Source organism: Pteropus medius, unplaced genomic scaffold (assembly GCF_902729225.1).
Source record: "Pteropus medius unplaced genomic scaffold, Ma_sr-lr_union100, whole genome shotgun sequence".
Classification (NCBI taxonomy): Eukaryota; Metazoa; Chordata; class Mammalia; order Chiroptera; family Pteropodidae; genus Pteropus; species Pteropus medius.
Window position 1 is genome coordinate 66,312,114 of NW_024349800.1, and position 24,238 is coordinate 66,336,351.

At 45.5% G+C, this 24,238-nt stretch overlaps 1 non-coding gene across 1 annotated transcript; it reads left to right on the plus strand.

The window, feature by feature from the left end:
* The first annotated feature begins 22,596 nt into the window (after positions 1-22,596).
* LOC120622360 (5S ribosomal RNA) lies at positions 22,597-22,715 on the plus strand. The gene has a single exon (XR_005658473.1). It is a non-coding gene; the product is annotated as a 5S ribosomal RNA (ribosomal RNA).
* Positions 22,716-24,238: the final 1,523 nt, after the last annotated feature.

A 24,238-nucleotide genomic window follows, 5' to 3' on the forward strand; every position in this document is an offset into this window, starting at 1 on the left:
ATAAACATTTACACCAAAACTATTTCCTATAAATCAAGCAACAAATCCCTGGCCTATCCGAGACATGCTTTGTGTCTGGAAGTCTCACTATTAAATCAAGTATTGTAATTTGTTTCAGAAACATTTTGCCAAAGGTTAAAATATACATACTCATAGCTCGTCAATCTTATGTGTTGGTGGGAAAGCCCTTTGGGGTTTTTTTGTTGTTGTTGTTGTTATTACTCAAGCCTTCTTTCAATTTTGCAACTAGTTACCCTATAGACTCTAAGACACTGGATTGGGAGAAATAGGTTGCTGGTTGAGGTAGAAGAAGAAACAGGAGGATTAACTAGACCAAAGGGTTTTGATTACCTCCCGGCAATGTAAAAAAAATTAAAAGAAATAACAACAACAAAAACATTACAAAGATATAATAGTTACCTTAATAAACCCATTATGAATTAGGCACAGAAGTAGCGCAAGAGATAAAGAACAAGATGGACAGGGGCCCTACCTTTATGAAATTAACATTTTGTATCACATTTAATCTTTGCAACCTGATAGAATTATCCCCATTTTGTTGATGAGGCTGCATGAACTACTCAGCTTTCCACAGCCAGAAACAGGCAGAATAGGGATTTCAACCCAGATCTGTCTGCTTTCAGTGCTCTTTCTACCACCCACTTCGCTCTCCATGTACAAGGAAGCATAGGTAGTTCTCAGAACACTAAAAAAATCCTCCACCCCAATTCCCAGGTGGCCCTGCAAGTGAGACATGTTGTCTCCCCTCTACCCAGCTTGCCAATAACCACTCTTTAATTGTGTGTTTATTATCTTCGTGGCACACAGTTACCGTAGCAGCAAAATTTATACTCAATAATATAGTACTCCTATGATTTTCAACTACTAATGGAATTATTGTCTTTGTTTATTTTAAAGTCATAACAATAAAATAGTTTCCCAACAATATTCTTGCAATTTTCAATGTCTTTAAAATTTACTGGAAGTGAAAATTATATTCACAGAAGGCCTGTAAACATACAAATGGCCTCCTCAAAAAAGAAAGGGCTTTGGCTTCCATCATGGTGGGGCCCACAGAATGATGGATGAAAACATAGGTAGTAAAGGTTGAGAACCATTGTAACCTTGGAGGTCCAGAGGGGTCTGGGCCATATGAATCTAACCCTAGATGTTTAGATGATCCAAATTGTAAAGAGCCATCCCTTCTCTCTGCCAGGAGCATCCAAGAAAGTGATGGTTAAAGAGAAAGGAAGTTGAAGTACAACCAGATGTGCCAGGAGCTCTTGCTGCTCCCTATGTGAAGGTAGATATGAACAATGTGGGCCACACTCCTTGTTGTTCCTGTATGTCACATCCTAGTTTCTAGTCCAAAGTGCAGGAGCAAACTGGAAGACAAAGGCAGATAAAAAGAGAAACAGAGTAAGGCGATATCCCTAACCTAAAACTCAATCTGAGGCTAAGACCACCTGAAATATGAGGAGTTATAGATAATCCTCCCCAAGAGTCTCAATCCATAGCTTTAAAATTATGCCTGAGATGTTAAGATACAATTCAGAAGGGCCATGCCAAATTACAAATATGTTACCATTGGCATAATGTATTCACATTCTGGGTTCGCATATCAATCTAGCTATCTCCGAGAAGATCGCTCTTATGGAAAAGGACTATAGATAAAGAAAACTTAATGGGGGCTTGGGGAGTGAGATAACCTAGAAAAAATTTCAGAATCTAGAAGAGGGAGGCAGGCCAGCTAAACTACCAAAATGAGGGAGGAGAAAGCCTGGACAAAAGGCCAGTGGGAGAAAAGAAAGGGAGTTGAGTTCAAGAAGGTCTTGGAAGGAAAGGAAAAAGGAAAACCTCCCCTACCTGACACAGACTTTCAATGCAGAAGTGAAAAAAGAAGTGGAAGCAGTAATACTGCATTATATTTGAGTGCAGGCACCATGATGGGCCTGGACACTTGGCTGGAGAACCTGAAATGGAAAATGGCGATTATCAAAGGCTAAGGCTTCAGGGAGCCACCCCCAAAAAAGAGAGTGCTTTGAAAGGAGGTTTATCCAGGAGTCCAGAAAGGCATGGAGACTAAGCAGCCTAAAGTTCAAGGCATATGGAATAAGTCAGCCAGCCTGACTAATGTGGTCATCTGAGTCACAGCAAATTAAGTGACCAGGCTGTGATTATGAAACTTGCCAACCAGTACAGATTCAACACCCAGGACTTCTTTACACACAACTGGACCTAGCTATGAATGCATCAATGCTCTGCTAAAAGATAATCAAAGTACTCAATGGGAGAAGACAGAAATTGCCCCCTGGGGATCCTTGGCCAGTTTCAACACCCAAAGTGGCACAGAATTGGGATGCAAAGGAAGGGTCCTCTTCTCAACCTCCTGGTCTTCTCCAGCATGCACTCTGTGCAAGCATATGTCCAGGGCATGCTCCCTCCCCACTCCCAGCTACCTATGGCATACCCATATTATCTTCACCCTCATCCCCATCCTGCTTCTGAAATTATACAAATCCACTTTTGTTTCACCAACAACATCTAAGCTTGAATCTGCTCATTCCCACCATGGGGCTTCAGATGGCCAGAAAGAGGCCAGGCCTGAAAGTCTGCTCTGAGATCCCTCGGGACCCAACTTAGTTGGGCCAGGACCCAGCCAGCACACATGCTACCTCTGATCCAAGTATTGGAAGATGTCCAGTTTGATCCAGCTGAGACTGACATTTAAAGAGTGTGAGGGCCAGGCTGGAAACCATTGGATAGGCTGCTTCAACAGTAATAAGCAGTCAAGGTAGGAAGCGATTTAGTGCCTGCTCTGTTACAGGCTTCCAAAGAAAAGAAGGAAACTCTGAGGCAACCTGAGACTACAAGGATGCATGTCTGAATACACACTGAGGTACACATTTGCATCTGCTACCTAATTGATTCTTGCAAGTAATAGCCAACTCTCTACTGATCCATGTGGAAAATAATCTATGGTCAATTTTTAACAGCTGGTCCCCTTCCCCACCATTCAGCACATTTCTAGGGCTCTCTCCAGATGGTCTGAGTCTCCACCAGGATTGCCCATCCACCTTCTCTGCCTCCTAAAACACTATTCATTCTCTAAAGCCTGCCCCAATTTCCCCACCCACCATTAAGCCTTCTCTAAAGACCCCAGTCCAGGAGGAACCACCCCTCTGACCTTAAAGGCTCATGTTACCCATCTCCATTCAAGACTTTTGTCATGAGCTCCCCTCTTAGAGGCTGGCTTACTTTTCATGGATTATTATCACAAACGGAGTGTAAGCTCCTTTAGTTAACAAAAAGACCCTGTCATATTCTGATCTGGTGCTCCCTAGAGCTCCCCATAAGTAAATGGTCGATAAAAAAAACTTCTTTATTAATCAGTATCAATAAAAACTGATTTCTTACAGGTTCTTACAGAGAAAAAAATAACAATTCAAGTTCCGGCTCTTTTCTGCTCTGTGAGATCAGGCAACTTACTTAGCTTCTCTATACTTCCATTTTCTCACAGGTACAATGAAGAAATTGAACCCTACTTTATGGTGTTTTGAATCCAATAAAATAATATATGTTCAGGATTTAGTGCAATAGAGGGCAAGATGCTCAAACAGCACCAGCCTTGTCCTACCCACCCACCACCCTGGTTCAATGCTTTTAATTTAACAAAACTCACCCTACATGAGACTCACATACCCTTGTGAGGTATATTCTATTAGGATGCCTGTTTTACAGGTGAAGAAACTGAGGTCTTGGGAGTTTATACAACTCTAACCCAAGATGACACCACTAGTGAACTAGACATAGCCTTCTAATGGGATCCATCTGAATTTAAAGTCCAAGCTGCCTGGCCAGGACCCCATGGCAAAGAGGTAAGGTGTGGTCTCAGTTTAGTGCAGTGAAGGAATGAATACAGAGATGCAACCAGAAGTCTATGGGCATTGGTGGTGCTACAACAGGGCTGGAGCAGCTTTCTTACGCTGACCCATCATCCCATGGCAGTAAGGGTACAGGGCCAGTAGGACCCACTTGTGTCCAGCATCTTGTGTATTTGGTTTTGCCTCAGTCAGGATGCTGAGGAATGTAGGTGTCGGGAAGTCGCTGTGGCAACGGTGATGGGTCAGCCGTTCTAGAGACAGAGAAAAAAGGTTCCCCAAGTTCTTCTTGACACCTAAACTTTGACCCACCCACCTCCAGAGTCCATGCCTGACCTATAACAACAGTATCACAAGACTAAAGCATGGGACAAGCTGAGCGAGAGAAATTAAGTGGACCCAAAAAGGTCTCCACTGCCTCAATGTCTCCCCTACCATTATAAATGCCACCTTCGGATATTCATTGTAAGACTTCAAGGAGCTGGGAAAGTAGGGGAGCATGGAGGAAAACTTGTGTCAAGCATTGTGCTACATCCTCGATGTTCACGATCCCCTTTGATCCACACATGCCTAGTGAGGAAAGTATTAGTATCCCCATCTTACAGATAAAGAAACTGAAACTCAGAGCAGTTAAGCACAAACCAGTGCTTACTTAGCTCAGCCAAATTTCGAGCCAAAGCCTGATGGACTCAAAATCTGTGACTTTGAAAGGGTAACACATCCACGTTTTATCACTCTACCCTCTGGGAAACAGGGCTAAGACTGCTGGTTGAGAAGAAGACTAAGAAAATAGAATAGGAGTTGGAGCAGAGCAGGTTCACAGGTGGAAAATGGAGCATTGCAAGGGGAAGCACCAAAGCCAAAATTCAACTGAGGGAGTCATAATATAGCCTGTCTGGGCCCTGACATATCCCTCTCATACCCCTTCTCTCGGAAGAGAATGACATGGAGAAGGAGGGTGAGAGGTAGGTCAAAACAACTGGTGTGCATACCCTGGCACCCCCTAGCAGAAGGCATCTAGGGTGAGATGGTGAGTGGAAAGAAAAAGGCCTGTCTCCCCTCTCTCCACCCCAGCCAGGCAAAGACTGTACCCCCATCATCCTGCAGACTTGTATTAAAAATGGAAAGGATTTACTAGATTAGATAAGTCCTGGCTATAGCCTTCTTTTTTGATTTTGAGTGGTGCGTGTATTTATTTTTATTAAAATTGCATAATAAAATTATTGCATAATTAGTGAGGAATTTGTTACCTTTCTAGGAAGCATCTTTAATTCCCCTAAAAAATACCTCCCTTCCCCCAGGCTCTGTCTCTGTGAAGGCCAAAGTGGAAATAAGGGGAGAGTAAGAGGGCTACCCTTCCTATGAAGGCCACACACCATCTCCACACTACCCCCAAACTTACCTAATCATCCCAGTGAATTACTGAGGGTTTGGTGGAAGTCATTGTACCCACCCTCCTTCTAGACGCCTGCCATGGCTCCTCCCAATGTTTCCCAAATGTGTGGTTCTCAGGTTAATGTGCAGCTTTTGATAAAAAGCAGATTCCTAGGAGGGGTTGCAGACTTCTACATTCAGTATCACCTTAGAGATCATTATTCATATTAAAGTTAATAACCACTGGTCTATTCATAACTCCAGAATGAGTCAGGGTGTCCAGAAGAGGAGAACTTGATACCGATGGGGAAGAGCCCAGGAAAAGTTGTGTGTCCCCCTCATTCTCTCCATGATATGAGCAGTTAGAGAGATCTTCATTTATTATCAGGTCCAGCTACTGTCCCTTCTCCTACTTGGTACACCCTTTTCCTGTTTGTATAATGGGGGATCATGCCAGATATTCTAAGGTCTCTTCCAATTCTGAGATTCTTTGATTCAATGCCCTGTTATCAACCAACTTTTTGTCATCTGCCATCTTCTACTCTGACTATTGTTCCTCCCAGGTCTAGACAGAAGTGATCCTGTGATTTTAATGAAAGAAAAGAGAAGGCAAGACAGGCTAATCTTGGAAAGGACTCTCCTCTTCAGATTCCAAAATGAAAGCTCTGGTCCCTCATCACATACAAACATTCCTGGGAAGGGTTACAGTTTAAGCTGTCATCAGCTTCTTTATTCTTAACAGCAGGTTTTAATAGGAGGATGAAGAGAAAAATATAAGACTGCTCAGATGTAAAAGAGGTAAAAGGATGAATAAATAGAGTGGCATCAGCAGTCCAGAGTCCGAATATCCAATCCTAACACTGCAACATGCAACTGCTGGATTTTACCTAAGCCTGTGAGCCTGGAAAACTGTGAAGGTTAAGAAATCCCCTATGCTCTGTGTTCCAGAAAACAGCTTCCTGCAAAAACCTCTCTTCCCTATGACTTGGAAAAGTCTCATAGATGCCTCTCCTTGTTTCCCCATGATAAGGCCAGTCACAGACCCTCCAAATTCCCTTTCTTGCTCATAAATGATAAGCCAAACTGCTCGTTCCCACTGATCAATCGGAAGAAAATACTTGTGAACCACACTTTGGTTAGACTTCTCTTCTTCCTCCAGGCCCCTGAATGGCAAACAGCCCTTCCTAAGGATAGGCTGGCCTCAGGGTAAACCATTCTCTGGTTTATTGCCCCCTCACATCACCTTGTACCTCACTGCTCTACTCCTAGTTCTTTCTAGCTTGTTTATTCAAGCCCCGTTTGCTCAGCTCATGGGCCACTTCCAGTGCTCATGGCCGGATCATTCTCCCCATTGCACTAGTCCCTTTCTCTGCTTCACAATAATCCTTTTGAATAAAATCTCTCCAAGCCTAGTAAGTTCTTTATTTGTTTTTTATTTGACAACGACCACAGGCAAATCATTTCACCAGAGTTTCCACAACTGTCAAGTAAGAAAAACATGTCACAAAGTTGTAAAATCAAAGACATAACATATATAAAAGTACTTTGTATGGCATCAGAAAATAAAGTATAGTTCCTCCACCCTTGATTTCCCTCCATGGAGGTACCCCAGTGCCCACTCCCACGTGTGCTCCATCCTTGCTCAGCCATTCTCTGCCCTTGGCCCCTTGCCATCCTAGGCTCTCGCTCAAGCTTCCTGGAGTAGTTCAGCTCAACAGTCATAATCTAGAGAGCCACCACTCCCTTCCCTAGGCGCATGCATCTTCCATTCATCACTGTCACATCCCACAGAGGGCTTTTATTTAACAACCAATTTATTTTCAATTTAACGAATCTGAGGATGGGTCATCTTTCTCTAACTGGCAAACCAAAGATGCCTGGGTTGTAAATAGACTTACAAACCAGTGTGCTGGGTAATATAAACTCTCATCACAGCAACATCAGGAGAGCGGAGAGGAGGGAGCAGCAGTTGAGAGATTGAACAGTAATAAAATATGCAAGCCTCCAAGGTAAACAAACCTGCAGCCCTCCCTCTTGGCCCCTGAACTCCGTGCTGCTTAGAATTATTTATTTATTTGTCTTACGAAGTTCCTGACTCGCCTAAAGCCCATAATATGCTTTATAAAAAATGTTCGAAATGCTAACTTGGGGTTGGGCGGGAATACACAGGTGATTGAGAAGGTGGCTATCATCTGGCCCCAGCCCAAGCCACCCTCGTCTCCCACCCACCCCCAGTCCACCTGTTACAAAGCTGCTGATATTTACTTGAGTGGGCAATGGCCCAGATAAGAGAAATATTGCTCTTTGAAGAGGACAGCTAATTAGCAGTGTAGAAGTCCCAGCCTGCTCAAGAAACATATTGATCACTTGAGATAGGGAGAGAAGAGGGCTTTGTTTACAAAGCTGACTAGGCTGAGTTGAGGCTCAGGTTCCCCGCAGACTAGGTGGACTGAGGTGTATCACCAGCCATCCTGGAGGTTGCCTTCATGTCTCTGCTCCCCAGCCCTCCCTCTTTCTCCAGATTCTCTAGTGATGTGCAGACCCCCATGGTCCCATCCAAGGCTGGGGGCCCTGGATAGAGGAGGAGGTGTTGAGTTAGAAAATTGAGTTTTAGAAAGAGCCACTTACTAGCTGGGTAATTTGGGCTAGATTACCTCACCTCCTGGCTCAATTCCCTTCCCTAAAATGAAGGCCTTGAACTGAAGAATCCCTGAGATCTCATCCAGCTCTAACCTCTTAGATGGAGGCACAGAAAGGGCAACTAGGCTGTTGAGAGATTACCCCTCTCCCCTGCCGCACATGAAAGCCAGCCAACACAACTTGAAATTACACCTCCTAACTCTGCTTACCTCTGTACTTTCTTGGGCTGCCTTGGAGGGCAGAGCAAGTTTATGTTAAGCAAACACCACTTGGTTATTAGAAACATATTTATAGTAGTTGTGCAGCTCCAGGAATGGAGACAGATTCTTTCCCAGCCTGGGCCTCCAGGGAGGACGGTTCCCACTGAGCAGTTCTCTCTGAGCCCAGAACAGGAGCTGCCACAGCCCAGATTGATTATTCCCTGATTTCTTCTCCCTGCAAGGTCAGAATTCCATGCTTGTATCATGTTTCTGGTACTGGGGAAAACCAACTAGCAGGTCTGTTGACTCCATCTTAAAGGATGATATACGTGAGGATGATTTTTAGTTGGATATCCAACTCAATCTTAAACCAATTAGAAGAGGTGTGTTTATTGAGACAGCCAGAGTATCTCTTTTAGAGCTAAACTGAGGATGCTGGTTGAATGTTAGAAATATGGGTTGTAGGTTGGAACCCTCTGTCTCAAGAGCAGGGAAAGCCCTGGGAACAAGAGAAGGGGGAGGGGACCCTCCCACCAGAGTTGTAAAACTCTCTGAGGAGGAAGCTCCAGACAAAAAGAAAAAAGAAACAATAAGGACTCTTTGCCCCTCCCCATCTCCACATCCCAATATTGCATGGCTGGATTCCTCTAGTGGCCAGAAATATTTAATCGAATACTTTTATTTGGATCTTGCATCCTGGTAACCTGAAGATGTTACCATGGCAATCCCTGAGTAATACATCTCGTTTATTTATGGCTTTGCAAATAGGGTGGGGAACCACTCCAAGCCTCACAGAAATAGCAGGAAGGTAGAAACCTTCTTTCTTTCTCTCATGTTCCCCAGTAGCTCCAGAGGACAGGGAGAAAGAAGATGCCAGTCTGGTTATCTGGAAATAGCTCAAAGTCATTTGGCATGGAAACTCTCCCTTTTTATGCCCCTTAGAACTTTCTTGTTCCCCAGCCTTTCCATTCTGGGATGCCCATAGTTCCCCTAGATCACACCCCACTTACCAAGGAATAGGCCAGGGATGAACCAAGAAGATCAGGACTATCTAGTGATGTGGGCCCCTAGTTCTAGCATCAGCTGAGCTAGAATTCTATTCACACCATCTCTTGGCCTTGATATCAGACACATGTCTTGGCCTTCCAAAGCCTCTGTTTCCTCAAGTGTCAATGAGGATAAGAATCTGTTTTATTTCACAGAGTTATTGCAAAGGTTAAATGAAATAATGCATATAAAGCTCTTTATAAGGCACCTGGCATCTAGTAAGTACTCAATAAATCATAGTTGTTCTAAACCAATTATATTATCAACCATTAGCACATCCTTGTAGGAGGAGAGAGCTGGGGATGGGCAAGGTGTTCAGATATGAGGGAGAGAAATTTTCATCTCTTGTATTCTTGAGACAGAGGAGAGACAGGAGCCCCAGTGGTCAAATCACACCTGGACCCCCTTAGTCAAGTTCTCTGGCAAGCCATCAACCTGCTCCTAACTGACCAAATCCCTCTTCTCACAAGGTCAGCCTTAAAGAGCCTGGTGCTGGCTTGAATAGTGTCCCCCCACCCCCCCAAAAAAAATCATGTCCATTTATGTGAATATGACCTTATTTGGAAATAAGGTCTTTGCATATTAAGATGAGATCATACTGGGTTAAAGTAGACCCTGATCTTTTGACTAGTGTCCTTGAAAGAGGGAAATATGGACACAGACACACACATGGGGAGAATGCTATGTGACGATGGAGGCGGAGATTGGAGTGATGGAGTGATGCTGCCCCAGCCCAGGAATAAGGATTGCAGGCACCCACCAGAAGCTAGGATACAGGCATGGAACAGATCTTCCCTCAGAGCACCTGGAAGGAACCAACCCTGCTGACACCTAGATTTCAGACGTCCATCCTCCAGAACTGTAAGTGAATAAGTTTCTGTTGTTTTAAGCCACCCAGTTTGTGTTATTTGTTACAATATCCCTGGGGAACTAATACAAACACTCAGACTCTGGCTAATTTACTAGCTCATGTCTGTTCCCTCAGCCATCAGGAACAGCTCTCTCACACATTAACTGACATGACTGGGTATACTGGAAAGAGAACAAAGTTAGGTCTCAGTTTCCTCTCTACACTCACTAGCTATTCCCCTTAGTGAATTGCTTAACCTCTCTGAGCCACATCTGTGAGATGGGGACTTTGATGCCTGTCTAGTCTGCTTTGCAGACTTGTTGAGAGGTTTGCATTCAATCTTGTCTATGAAATACTTTATCACATCTGAATCAGGCTATACATGCAGTCAATGGTGTTTATTTTCATTGTGATGACACAGAAGGAGAATTTATGTTCCCATGTCCCTTATTCCTATATGTCAGGACCCCCACCCACCATGAAGAGCAGGCGAAGGACTACTCCCATTCAAACCATGCCCCTAGTTCATATCCTCTGGCCCCCGCTGTCCTGTTGGCATCCCTACTCTGGCCCTTCCACGAATGGCCCCAGGCAACTGTTATTAGCTGTAATCCCAGGTAAGTACTATCACCAGTGAGACCACAAGCATTCTGGCTAACTGGGAAGGCTCAGAGGGCAACAAAGGGGAGAAACCTAAGGCAACATCCTGAAAGATCCTCCTTCTCCCCTGCCTCTGCTGATGCCGACACTCACCCAGGACCCCACTGGTCCCTCCTTCATTCCTGGAGGATCCCAGACTCTTCTGCCCTTAGCCATAAATTCCTGTGACTCAGCTCCACTTTTGGGCTATAGGGAAGCATCCTTTTGGCTTATGCTGGCCTGGCCCTTGTTTACAATAAATCCCCAGTACTACCTAACTAGTGGCACATGCTAGATATTAAATAAAAATATTTTGAGTGAATAAATGACACTTGGGAGCTCACCTTACTAGATTCACAATATGAGAAACAGAATTCAGACTCCATCCAGTCAGGATGGAAAGAATGACTCTCCTCATATATGTCAATGCCTCTGTACATGCATGGTGATTTGAGATTGGAAAGGTGTATGTTTTAAACTAAGACTGAACTACCCTCTCTTGGAGGGGAAGATGGTGGGGGGTGTGTGTATGTGTGTCTGTCTGTCTGTCTGTCTGTCTGTGAGCCTGCAGGAGAGATATGGAGCAGGGAAGGGTTTAGGGAAGCAGACTCTTTAATAAGACCACATCCCTGACGGTGATGGTATACTGGTTGTGGTGAGCATGTGTGTGTCTATGAGTGTGTGCACGTGTGCATGTGAATGTGCATGTGTGCATTGGAGGAAGATTGGAGAGGCCATTACACTGTTCACTCTGTCCCTGAAAGTTGTGGATCTTTGAGGTAAAGGGACATTCTGCAGCCCTCTCTGTAGGGGAAAGGTACCTGAACAGGAAGCAGAGACATGGAGGCCTGAGCAGAGCAGATAAGGAGGGTCTGGAAGATCTAGACCAGTGGTCCCCATCTGTGATCCTCAGACCCCTACAGGTTCCCATGGGTAGTAATGGGGGCTCGGGAGTTATTTTTAATAATTCTGTATGCCTAGCTGAAACGACACACTCACCAAAGATAAGGCTGCACAGACTGCTAACTGAGACATCATTTCTTTGCTTTTGGCTGGAATTACATCAACTCAGTGTGATAACACTGCTAATCTCACGCTGATCTGAACCCCTGATTGGCAGCTATACATGGCTTTGATTAATAAAAAATGGGAAAACAAATTATTACTTGATAAATTCAGTTTGTTTGGTAGACAAAAATCTTTAAAAATACGGGTGCATGGTACAGAGGGAAGGAGAGATTACGTGACTTACAAACACAGGCTCTGGAGCCAGACATTCTGATTCAAATCCTGGTTCAACCACCTATTAACAATAAGTTGCACTAGTCTCAACTCTCTAAGCCTCAGTTTTTAAATCTACAAAATGGGAGTCATAATAATATCCATCTCATGAGGTTATTGTGAGAATTACAGATAATACAGAGAAAGCACTTCGTTCATTGGCACTTAGGAAGCATGCATTAAATATCAGCTCTTGTCATAATCACTATTACTACTCTTACTATTAATGGAGGGTGAAAATTTAAAAACTACGAGGCTAGATCATTCTTGAGGTTTAAGATGTATCTGCCTTTTAAAAGCATCACTGCTTTTACAATGAGAACTAGAAGTAATTAGCCCTCTCCTCGTAGGATAGAACTCACTCAGGGTGTAGGTCTCTGAAGGGTCTAAAGACTTGAAGAAGAGGACGGGCACCCAGTTGACTTGCATCCCATTAACAAGGAACCAGATTTTATCAGCTTTGTGGGGCCAGAAATTAGGAAGAATGGATTATAAGCCAGGTGACTGGAAGTTAGACTTATTGTATTCTTTCATATTGATGCATAACAAACTGCCAAAACTTTTGTGGCCTAAAACAACACCCATTTATTATCTCACAGTCTGTAAGTCAGAAGTCTGTGTAGGTTCGATTGAGTTCTCTGATTAGGGTCTCAGCAAGCCTAAATCAAGGTGTTGGCTAGCCTAGTCCCTCTGTAGGCTCTGGGGAAGATAACACTTCCAAGATCCTTCAGGTGTTGCTCAAGTTCACTTCCTGTGGTTGTAGACTGAGGTTTCAACTCCCTTGCTGGCTGTCAGCTGGAGTCTGCTCTCCACTCCTGCAGGCTGTCCACATCTCTCCTCCCAGGGGTACTCAGCCAACCCTTCTCATCTTTCTGACTTCCCTTTCTGCCACCAGTCAGAGAAAACTCTGCTTTTAAAAGTCTTGTTTGATGACATTAAGCCCACCTCAATAATCTCCCTATCTCAAGGTCAGCTGCATCATAATATAATCACAGGAGTGATATCAGATTCACAAGTGATGTAAGGGTCATTGGGGGTCATTCTTAGAATCCTGCCTATAACACACAGGATGTTAGACAGAGGGCAGTTGACTGAGGATAAGGCAATAAGTACTCTGTAAGTTCCCGTCTGTTTGCCCCATGAAAGATTGTATATTTCTTTCAGTTCAAGGGGGCATTGTCATCATGAATGTATGTTACTAACATGGATGAGCACTCACCATCTCCAGTTTCTCCCAGAGATTGTCAGAGGCTTACGGTTTTAGGGAGCAGAGATGATTTGCGTACCACCCAGAATCACATGCTGTGGGAGGCAGATGTTCATTGGCCTCCTGGCTTTATTATCTTCCCTTCATTTTCCAACACCCATGTGTAGCTCAGGCTGAGCCACTGTTGTCAGCTCCCCTCCTGGTCTAAATGAAGAAGGCCTTTGTTATTTAGCTACCTTCTTTGTCTCCTATACTGGCTTCTGTTCAAAATCTCATGAATCCTCTATGGCCATGTTCCTAGCTCTGTCCTAGGAGAGTCTCTCCTGTTTCCTCAATCCATAGAGTAAGCCTCATATTAACCCTTAGTGGATCTGAGACCAGCATCTTGCCTGTTGTTACTGTTTTGGGGCCTTTTGTTCCTAATTCACAGCTCCAATTCTACCTGTACCTTGCGTGCCCAGCCACATCTTGCACACCCCTAATCAGCCCCCTTCAAGTCAGCCCCCCTTCAAGACACTCAGGAGTCTCTGGAATATATTTCTCACCCTTCACATTTCCCCCCAGGCTGGATGCTTTCTGTGTTGTTCAGTGTCATGCTGCCCAGCTCTCAGTCACCTTCCTCAAAACTATTTTTTAGGTCCTCCTGGCACTTGGAAATGACCCACTCTGCCTCACGTCAGTTAAGTAACCTCACTACTCTGGCCTCTGCTTCCACATCTGTAAAATGGGACAGGGAAAAAGCTGTATCCAAAGCCCCCAATTATGTATCAGAATCACCTGTGTATGGGTAAAACACAGATTTCTGGTCCTGCACCCAGAGAAGAGATCCGAAGCCCTGGGATTGGGCCCAGGCTCTGTGTTATGAGGGAGTTCCACAGGCAATTCTTGTGGCCAGCCAGCTCAGGAGCCCTGGACCTTCCAAGTCTAACTTCCTATCTTTCTGAAGACTTTCAGGCCACAGACGAGCCAGTCGACACACAGCCTTCTTTCCAGGAGGCCCTTGAGCGGGACACAAACATCTCTTGAGGAAGAAGCAGGGGCACTCTGCCAGCAGGCTCTCTGGAGCACTTTAAGTCATTTCCAAAGTCTAGGCAACAACACACCCTAAGTGTAATGGCATCCCCTTTGTTCTCTGGAATAAAGAAACATGTCCTTACTGTAATACAGCCTGGATGGGGAGGGGCAGGGGAAATCCTGTTGGAGCCAGGCACCAGGACCTGGCCTGGTCCCATTCCTGGGGCTGCTGGGAAGCCGCTTCCAGCCAACATGCTCTGAGCAGCTGATTGTCTCCTCTGCCTGGTTGTTATGGAGAGATCCGACACACAGGCAATCAAACCCCTTAGCTCACCTGCCAGAGGAAGAGAGCGAGCGACAAGTGTAATAGTGGGGAGAGAACAGATATTCCATGTCACTCTGCTCACATTATCCCCCATAATGAGCTCTGCCCGACAGCTGCTCACACAGCTCATACAGGTACAGCACTCACTCACAGAGGTGCCAGGGAGCCCAGAGGAGGCTCTGCCAGCTGCAAGTCCAGGGCTACACCAGCCTCCCCAACTCCAATCTAGCCCCCTGAAAACCAAACCATCCATAATGTGGGAGACTTAGCTGACTGAGGAAATAGACAGAGCCCAAGAAGGCTTATTTCCTTATATTCCCTCATTTCACACACCCAGAACCCATGGCACCTCAGCTATAGGAGCTATAAAGGACCTGGCTTGACCTCTGTATATAAGGAGACTACTGTGTGTGTGTGTGTGTGAGAGAGAGAGAGAGTAGAGAGAGAGAGAGAGAGAGAGAGAGAGAAGGAAAGGAGATGGAATGGGAAGGAAGAGGCTGTAGAACTTTGCTTTTGGTGAGCTTACACTAGGAAATAAAGCCAGCTTTATGATCATGCAGCACCTGATGAAAAATACACAATATTTTTTTGAAAGTGTGCCTTGAAGGGCCAAATTATCAGAAAGGACCAAGACCTAGGCGGAGGCTATAGGGAGGAGATAAGAATTACACTAGGCTCTGGAATAGAGACAGCGGCCAGAAAGGCCCGCCTGGGTCATTGATGTCATCTCTCTAAATGAACACACGCCCCACTCAGGACACGCAAAGTAAGGGGAGCAAGTTGGACTTGGAATCAGATCTGGGTTCTTGGAGATCGGGAGGTTTTCTAAAAACCCAGTGGGTGGAGTCAGGAGATGTGGGTTCCAGTTCCAGTTTGGCATAGCTTTGGGTGAGCCACTCAGACTCTCAGTACTTCAGTTCCGGCAGTAGCAATTTTGCAGCTATATGTCTGCCATGGGGCTGAGTTCTAGCTCAGCTCTGGCGAAGAATGAGGAAAGCAGAGGCAGGGGAAGATTTTCTCTGGCATTAATACAGTGTTGATTGGCCCAGTGGCTCCTACCACTCTGTGTGTCTCTTGAAAGAGAAGCTGTCTATCCAGCTCCCACACAGGATTTCCCCCAGCAGACCTCCCCAAGAGCCTGCATGTGGCAAAATAAAATTATCACTATCAATTCTTTGTTTCTTTTTTTTTCCCAGGGCATAATAAACCCACTCTCAGTTAACATGTAGTCCTGCTCTACCCCTCCCACTCTCTGTTGTGTCTCTCAGGCAGCCTGAGAGACATATGAGGGAAAGTTCTGGAAAGCCCACTGCCTGGGAAGGGTCAGAGTCCTGGAGAGGAGGAGGAAGGTCCACCCTTCCCAGCTACATTGAAGATCTGTCCTCCGCCCACTTCCCCACGGGTACCTCTCTTCCCACAGCCAACAGGTGGGCTCCTCAGGCCAGGCTGGGCCCACTGAGGTAGAGCCTAAGTGAGACGGGCCTGTCCAGCTGGACCAGCTGCAGGATGCAGGAAGAGCAGAGAGAGGGGGAGAAACAGCCTGGGGAGAGCAAGAAGCAGGGGCCTGGAAGAAATCTCAGTGGTTTTTGAACATTAAATGAGTTGGTGTTAAATGAGATGCAAATGACATGCAAATGAGCCTCTAGTACTTTTGAAAAGAGGCACCAGCAGTTTGGCTAAGAGAATAGCAGTTAATCTCTCAGCCACCAGAGACATCCAGAGCGACCTCTCCTTGAAGACTCTCCACCACATTTTGGAGATGCTAGAGCTTCACATAGCTGGGTCCCTACCCCATTAGTGTCACCCCAGCACCACCTATGTGCTCGGTCTCCCCACAGAGTATCTGCTAGGAATTTCTTTTTTTGTTTTCTACAATCTGAATGGATGATGGGTGAAGATGCACCCTTGAGCTAGAATTCACAGCACCAAAGAAGTCTAGTGAAGGAAGGGACCCCAGTATCATTGTTTCCCCCATTTTACATGTGATAGGGCCTAAGGCCACACAGCAGTTTTGTGCCAGAGCTGAACCTAGAACTCTGAGACCCACTCACATCCCTGCTCCAGTTTACTGTCTCACCCTGATCTCTCTTGCTCTTCCTTTCTGTGGGAGGAATTTTCCTTCTGAGGCCTGCAAGGTGGGAAACTGCTCATAGGAAATGGAGCCAGACAACACCCAAGACAAACTCCAGAGCCCAGAGGAAGCGGTAGACACAGGGGTAGCTTTCTCAACCAACTCCACACAGTTCTTAAAGTTTCTCAGATCTCTGTGGACCCCCACAAGCTATGCCTCCTGCTTTCCCCATCTTTTTCTAATCCAGATGCTGCACAGACATTTCTGGAACCAGGCCTTCGCCCCGTTGGGCCCCCCAATGGTCTGCAGATGGAGTCTGGGAATGCCAGAAGGAAGACAGAAAGTGATCAAATGGCAGAGAATATTGAGAAGGGTAGAGAAGAGTATCACTCGGGCAGATTGAGTTGCCTTTCCCAGAGCTTTTAGGTGCTTGAAATGACAGAAAAGCACTCCAGAGGGCAAAAGGGAGCTGGCCGAGCCCCCTCCAAAGACAGGGAGCCAAAGAGGAGGCAAGGCAAGTGGGAGTAGGTGAAGCTAAAACATGTTAATAAGCAAACTGCACTTAGACCAGTATCTACTATATAGTAGGTGTCCTGTGATTTTCTAAAAAATAAAATGGCCAGCTCCGATACCATTTATTCCAGCTGGAAAAAAAATCTGAAATGTTACTGAGTTAAACTGAGCATATGGTGCTGCTCTTAGCTACAAATAATGCTAGCCATGGAGTCCCCTCCACATCGCCTGGGGTGGCCTTTGTATCACAGGGGTGAAGAGTAAGCGTCAGCAGACAAGCTGTGAACTAAGCGGATGAGCCAGGATAGGAACTGACTTGGGACCTAGGAGTTTAGAATCTAATACAAACCCCAGGTCTAACTATCCCCATTTTTACAATTACGTATTTGGGGAGCTTAGAACTCAGAATCTCCTCTCAAATGGTTTCGGCGTTGTCCTTTGGAAGATAGCTTGTCAAGGTCATTGCAAACATAGGCTCTGATGGCCCTTTCCTCTCTAGGAACATAGCCCCACCAAGACCTGAACTCTAGCTTCAAGAATTCAATATACGTTCAGTTCACTTCCAGGCTCTCCTCCTACTCACTGCCAGCCCTCTATCCCCTGGAGCTAGGCAGCAGCTGCAGTCACTGTCAGGAAATCCTATCTAGCCCTGGCTTGACATTTCAACAGCCCAAGACCCGGAGATAAAAGTTGTCACTGAACAAAGTTCAGTTCCCCCTCCCTCTCCCTTCTGAAGGCTTGATAGGCATCAGTGTGGGTGCAGAGATGGTCCTCTCTCTCTTACTCCTGCTGCTGCAGGTCCTGCTTTGAGAGGGGTGGGGGGAGAACCTTCACAATTGATGATACAAAGAAGCAGTTTATCACCTGTGCTTTTATGATTGCAGCAACTAAGGGGAAAAAGATGTCCTTTTAGATAAGCATTTGAAGGAGGGGGGAGAAAGATTTTCAAAGCTTCCTTTGTTCTCCTGAAGAGCCATGCCATGGAGTTCTGGCAGGCAGCCCAGGAGAAAGGAGAATTTTAAAAACACAATCTGAGTTTGCTTCCAAGCCACTATACCATCTCTGTCATCAATTAGGGATGTTCCTTAACAAGGGGTATGGGCCATTGTCTCATCTATTATGCTCTCCCTAATTGGATGCAGATTTGTGATGGATTCTCTGGAAAAGGGCTTTGTGCTGCAGAGGTCAACTCCTTGACCCCCTGACATCCAAGGTCAGCTCTGGCTGAGCTGACACAGGCTTCTGGGGCACATTGCGGGCTAGGAGATAAGAGAAGGACCTTTCTGAAGCCTCTCAGTGCAAGCAGAGAGCATGGACCCAGAATTCAGAGAAGGGCAGGCTGCTAGTCCATGCTGGGAATTGAATTTGGGTAGCCAGGGAGAAGATGGGAGGTCAATTCTGTGCCCCCCTGCCAACCTCAGTCCTGCCCAGCAGCAGTCTGACATCCTTCCACTGCAGACCAGTCCCCTCCCTCAGGTTCTGAATATGAACCTCATCAGAGCACAGAGAGCTTTCAAGACCTCAATCCACAAAGGGTAGATCTGAATTAGGTTGAGCTGCTACAGACACAATAAATATTGTGCTCGAGAAGCCTGTATACCCTGAATCACAGCCTCACCAAAAAATGTTCATCTTCCTTAGCAAAGTAAAACTCTTTTGATCCTCCCAATTTGCAATGAGGAGAATTCCTTGGGTGAAAGGTAAACTGACTCTCATGGCACCCTGGATCACTAAACCTTTTGGGGATGATGGAGGCCTCAGGTTCGGGGTGCTCCCCACTTTACCTTGTGATCCCAAGTATAGTAGGAACATTTTATGTACTCTCTACAATATAGCTGAGGTCAAGCTGGAATAGTTAAATAAAACTTTACCAAAGGCTCAGGAGAAACAAAAGGGGAGAAACACAGAGTAAAGCAAAACATCAAATTATGCAAAATTTACACATTTATACCTATAGTTGGCACATGTTCAACTCAAAGCCCTCACGTGGTTGCTCTCCACCAGGATGGACTCTGCTTGGCCTCTTTGCTGAAGGCCACTGTTCTCCAGCCTGTTCAGGATCCTGGAGGCCCATATTCTAGTAAGTGAGGTGGTATTTATCCTACAATCTACCTGCCTTCTGATTTCTAGGTTCTAGGTTCAGAACTCACCTCTTGAGGGGGTAATTAAGGCAGGACATATCCAGCAAATATCTCCAGGACGGAGCACATCTACTCAATTGACCTTGCATGCCTCAGGATTGTGAGCATAATGGAATGTAGCCCCATAGTCCCATTCATGAGCAAGAAACACATACATTCAAAAGATCTGTTTTCTTAGTTTAAGTGGGCCTAACCCACTTGAAGATTTGGTCTTCAGCCTAGGTTTCCTGCTCATCACTCCAATTCTCAATGGCAATAAAAACATGCCATGCTTGGCGCAAGTCCTAATTCACCCCTGCCTAGCTCTTGCCAACTCTCTGCCTAGCGCAGGGGTCTGGATGCAATTCTTTAGAATTCTTATTTGCCAGCACGGTCCTTAAACTGACCAAATGAACATTTATATCCACAATGAAAACACCTACCTGACTTCTTACGCTAACAACTCCTAATCCCACCCTAATGCTGTTTCCCATCCCAGCTTACTGTGGCTATTGACACCAACCTGGAATAAAGCCTAAAGTCATCTCAAGTCTTCTTAGAACCAATGAATGGAATCAAGTAGCCCTCACCAGGAGCCAACCAGATCGTGAGCTCTTCATTCTCCAGAATTTTCCTTGAGAAGAAGACAAGTCCCTCAAGAGATCTGGAAGTGAACAAAACTGTTCTACATGAGGCAAGAATTGATAGTCTGAGAAAGAAAAGATAGAGAAAAAGCTGGCAAGATGGCCAAAGGTTGTGTCTCACCAAGCAAACTGAACCATCTCTAGTTTCTCCCTCCCTTGATTTTCTACAAGTCTACAAAAACTCAGCAAATATTGGAAGTGATTAGGTGGTATATGGAAACCAGCAAAGGAAAAGAAACAAACAGGCCTGGGAGTGGAGCATGAAAAGCATGAAAAAATAAGTGAAGGTGCTCAGGAAATCACAGGTTCATCTCACAGGCCACAGAATTAAGGTTCTAGTCAAGATTAATAAATAGATCAAGAGGTCCCAGCTCATACCTTAAAATATAATCATTGTAGCCACCATTTTACTGAGCACCTACTATGTGTAAATTTTGCAGAATTTGTTTTTTTATCTTCAGAATAACCCTCTAAGGTATGTATTATACCCATCTAGTGATACGGAAACTAAGGCAACTTCCCCAAGATCATACAACAATTTTGTCAGAGCAAGCATTTGAGCCAGTTGAGTCCAAAATCCGTGCTCTTTCTACTGTAATGTGTTGGACTCCATAAGTCTTCTGATTCCCTCCCATCTTCATCTTGGCTCTTTCCATTTTCCTTCAGTCTGCTTCTGACAGCCCAGCATGGGCTTACGGTGAAATCAACTGAGTTAGTCTACTCAAAAAACATTTCTCAAAATCTGACCATTTTCCAGGAATCGTGCAAGACATTGAGAATTTAATAAAAGCACAACACAAACAATGACCAAGTGCTGAATGCCATGACAGAAAAGCATCTGTGGAGCTATGGGACAGCATAAGTGGGAGCCCAGGTCGGCCATGGAGAAAGTAGCTGAGAACAGGGCACTGAAAGTGCTGGGAGTTTCTTTGGCCAAAATGAACCACACATGGTCTTCTGATGCCAAACAACTCAACCTAGAGGCCCCTAGAAGATATGACATTTTTTCTTTTTTTTTTTTTCTACTTTGCCCTGCTGCCAATCAGGAAAGAACAGAATGTATAGACTCCCTCACAGGCCCAACCCTACCTTGAAGGAAAGGTAAAATTAGGCTAACATTTTCCTAATACATCTATGTGTCAGGCACCCTTCAGTCTTCACAACTCTATTTTGCTAGTGAAGTAGCAAACTGGCTAAGTAGCTCAACCTGAATCATTCAGCTGTAAAACGCAGAGCTGGACTCTAACCCAGCCCAGCCTCCTCCGAAGCCCAGGAGTGACCTTTCCACCACTCACTGTCTTACCTCATCTAGGCAGAAACTGCTGGATGTTTACCTGAATCGACTGGTCGATTAAATGTATACACAGCAAGTAGCAAGTGCCACACGGTACTGTGCTAGGACCCTCCCCAAGCCAAAGGATACGAAATAGTAAAATGTCTGAGGGCTTGGGTTCATGCTTGTCCATACTCTTCAGTTTCTTTTGCACCAGAAGACCCTCCCTCCAGGCTGCTTTGACTCCCCTCATCTCCACCTCCCCTTCCAAGCCAGGAAGTCTGAGCACCAGCCTCAGGAAAATGTCAGCCAGGCCCAGCCAAGCATATGCCTGTGTCATTGGCACCCGCAGGGAGCTCCAACAGTCAGGAGTAGAAGAACTCGGTGCCAGGGGCGGGGCAGATGGCATCTCATCAGCCCCGTCCCTGCTCTGAGAACCCTCAAACCTACACTTGGCTTCCTCTCTGAAACAAGGGCTGCCCACGAGCCTTCATCCCCTATGCCCATGGCAATTCACCCAGCCTGCGATGCCATGCCAACCCATGAGCTGGCAGAGATACCACCACCGCTTGATTCCCTCTGCCACCTGCCTGTTGTCACTCTTCATTGAGTGTTGTTGGCCTTCCACAGGGCTGCGCTCCCAGGCTCCAGGCTTCCAATCTGCTCTCTGGGAGGCTGACAGAAGATAGGCAGGGCTGGGAGAGGCCTCCCTTCCTTGCTCCCACCAGCTCCTTGCCCAAGGCCTGGATATTGGAACAAGTGCTAGGAACCCAGATGGTAATTGCTGCCATCTAATTATGCGTGCATATAATATTAGCCAAAAGCATTTGACTATCTCCTGCGGTCTCAGGCAGTTCAACTGGGATGGTGCACGGGTTCGAGGATTACTCCAGCAGGGTAACGGCTGACAAGACTGCCTGCTGCCACTCAGCCAGCCACTGGCAGGCTGTCTTCTCCCATCAGAACCCTCATGCTTTACCTGAGGCAAGAAGAGCTAGGAGTTTTTGCCTTCTGGAGCCAGCAGAGGCTAGAATCCTCCAAGGCTTATGGCTCTCAGCCTTTCCTTAACCCTGCACTACCAGTCACAACTTCCTAGTGGAAGACCTTGAGCTCCACTAAGATAGAAGCAAAGGGTTTGTGTTTTCCAAAAATTGCATTTATGTGGTCATGGAGAATTTTGTTCATGTCAATAATCATTAAGAAATCCCACCTTCTTCTGAGACTACCTTTTCTATCTCACCTTATCTAGAAGGAAATTTCAACCTGCATGGTGCCCATTTGCAATTAATTGGGAACTTTTATTGCCTTTGCCTGGCCCAGTTTCCTAAAGGTCAGATATCCTGTTTGGTTTTATTTTATTTCTGGAACCTAAGATACTTAGCACAGTGCTTTGTATACATTAGGGGCTCAAGACATGTTTATTGAGCTCAATTTCACAATTCTGTTCAGCTATTTTCTGGTTATTTACTATATGATAGGTACCGTGCTAGATAGTGGGGAAAAGACATGTACAAACCATCTATGGCCATGCCACCCTGAACATGCCTGATCTCATCTGTTCTCAGAAGCTAAGCAGGGTTGGGCCTGGTTAGTACTTGGATGGGAGACCACCTAGGAATACCAGGTGCTGTAGGCATTAAAAAAAAAAAAAGACATGCACAAACCACAGTTCCTGCCCTAGAAAAGTTTCCATCTAACCCACCAAGATTTAATTGTAAATGACTGAAATGAAAGGAAGAATCTCTAAGAAAGGACAGATGGAAGCTGAAAGTAGAGACTGGAGTGAATCATTGTAACAGAAAGTTTGGGTGAGATATCAGCAAAGACTTCCTGAAGATTTCAACATTTGTGTTGTTAGTAAGCATTCATTGTACCCACTACATATGAGATATATGAGAAGATCTCTGATCTCAAGGAGCATATAAGGAAGTTCAGGGAATAGAACATGTATGTACAAAGATAACATTTCTTCGTGTACTCATCACTTAAGAAACAAGAAAGCCCTATTGACAGCAGAAGTCAGAAAGCTTTGTAAGCTGTCAGGATTTGGCACAGCAGAGCGAGTCTCAAGAGCAGGATGCAGAAGAAAGAAGAGGACTGGGAGCCAGTACTTGCCTGCCCTGGGGTAGCCTAGGTGCAGGTACTGTGATTCAGCTGAAGACAATGACTTTCGAGACTCAGTCTGGTGTTCAAGCAGGTACCATAGGACACAGCTATCTCCAGTTCTGGTCCAGGGTGAGTTCAAAGACAATATTAGAAGACTCAGGTTTAAGAATTGAACTGAATCCTGTAATGGGGATTCATGGGCACACTGGAAAGGGCTCTCTCTCTAAGTTCATTGCCAGAATCGGAATTCAGGTACATAACCAAAGTCACCAGAATAGAAACAAATACTTTGAGTTAGGACCTGCAAAAAGGATGGGGGGTTCTCTCCTGGGTTCCTTTGGAGCAGCCCACTTCATTCACTGATTCACTCTGGCCCTGGGTGGAAGGTGTGGTTTACCATCAAGTGAGGGTCCGATGGTCCAGCTAGAGGTGCAGAGTGTGGTTTCCTGACAAGTCAGCAGGACCAGCTAGAGGCTGGGCCCAGGCAGGGTTTTCCTAGAGCAGGTAGGACTTGAGTTGAACTCTGAAGGACACAGAGAGGGGGAGGGCATTATTAGCAGAAGCATGGAGAGAGAAAGGATACCAAGGTAGGATTTTTTATGGCATGCTTCTTGTCCAGTTAGAAAATGTGTTCTACTGGAGTATATTTAAAGAATATGCTCATTATATGTGGGAATATGGATGGGAAGATTATAAGAGGAGTTTAATATTGGACTAGAGAGTCTGGGAATTCTTCTGAAGGATCTCTAGAGCTGATGAAGGGATACTGACATGGTGGAAGTGGAGGAATGCATATAGATAAAGTGACCTCTTGGGTTCCCATATCATCTATGGAAAATCCAAGTGGAGAGTAGCAAATCCTCTCATGTGTTGCTGCTAACCTGGCAGAGAGTTCCAGGTAAGAGGGAAAGAGATTGATTCAGGCATTGAGTGAGCAAGTATCGGGGAGGGGGCAGGGCAGGGGGAATGGGGCAGGTGGGACAAAGTGATGAGGAAGAGCCATACTTATGTTGTGCTCACTGGGGTCACCCCACACCTGGCTTTGGATATGGG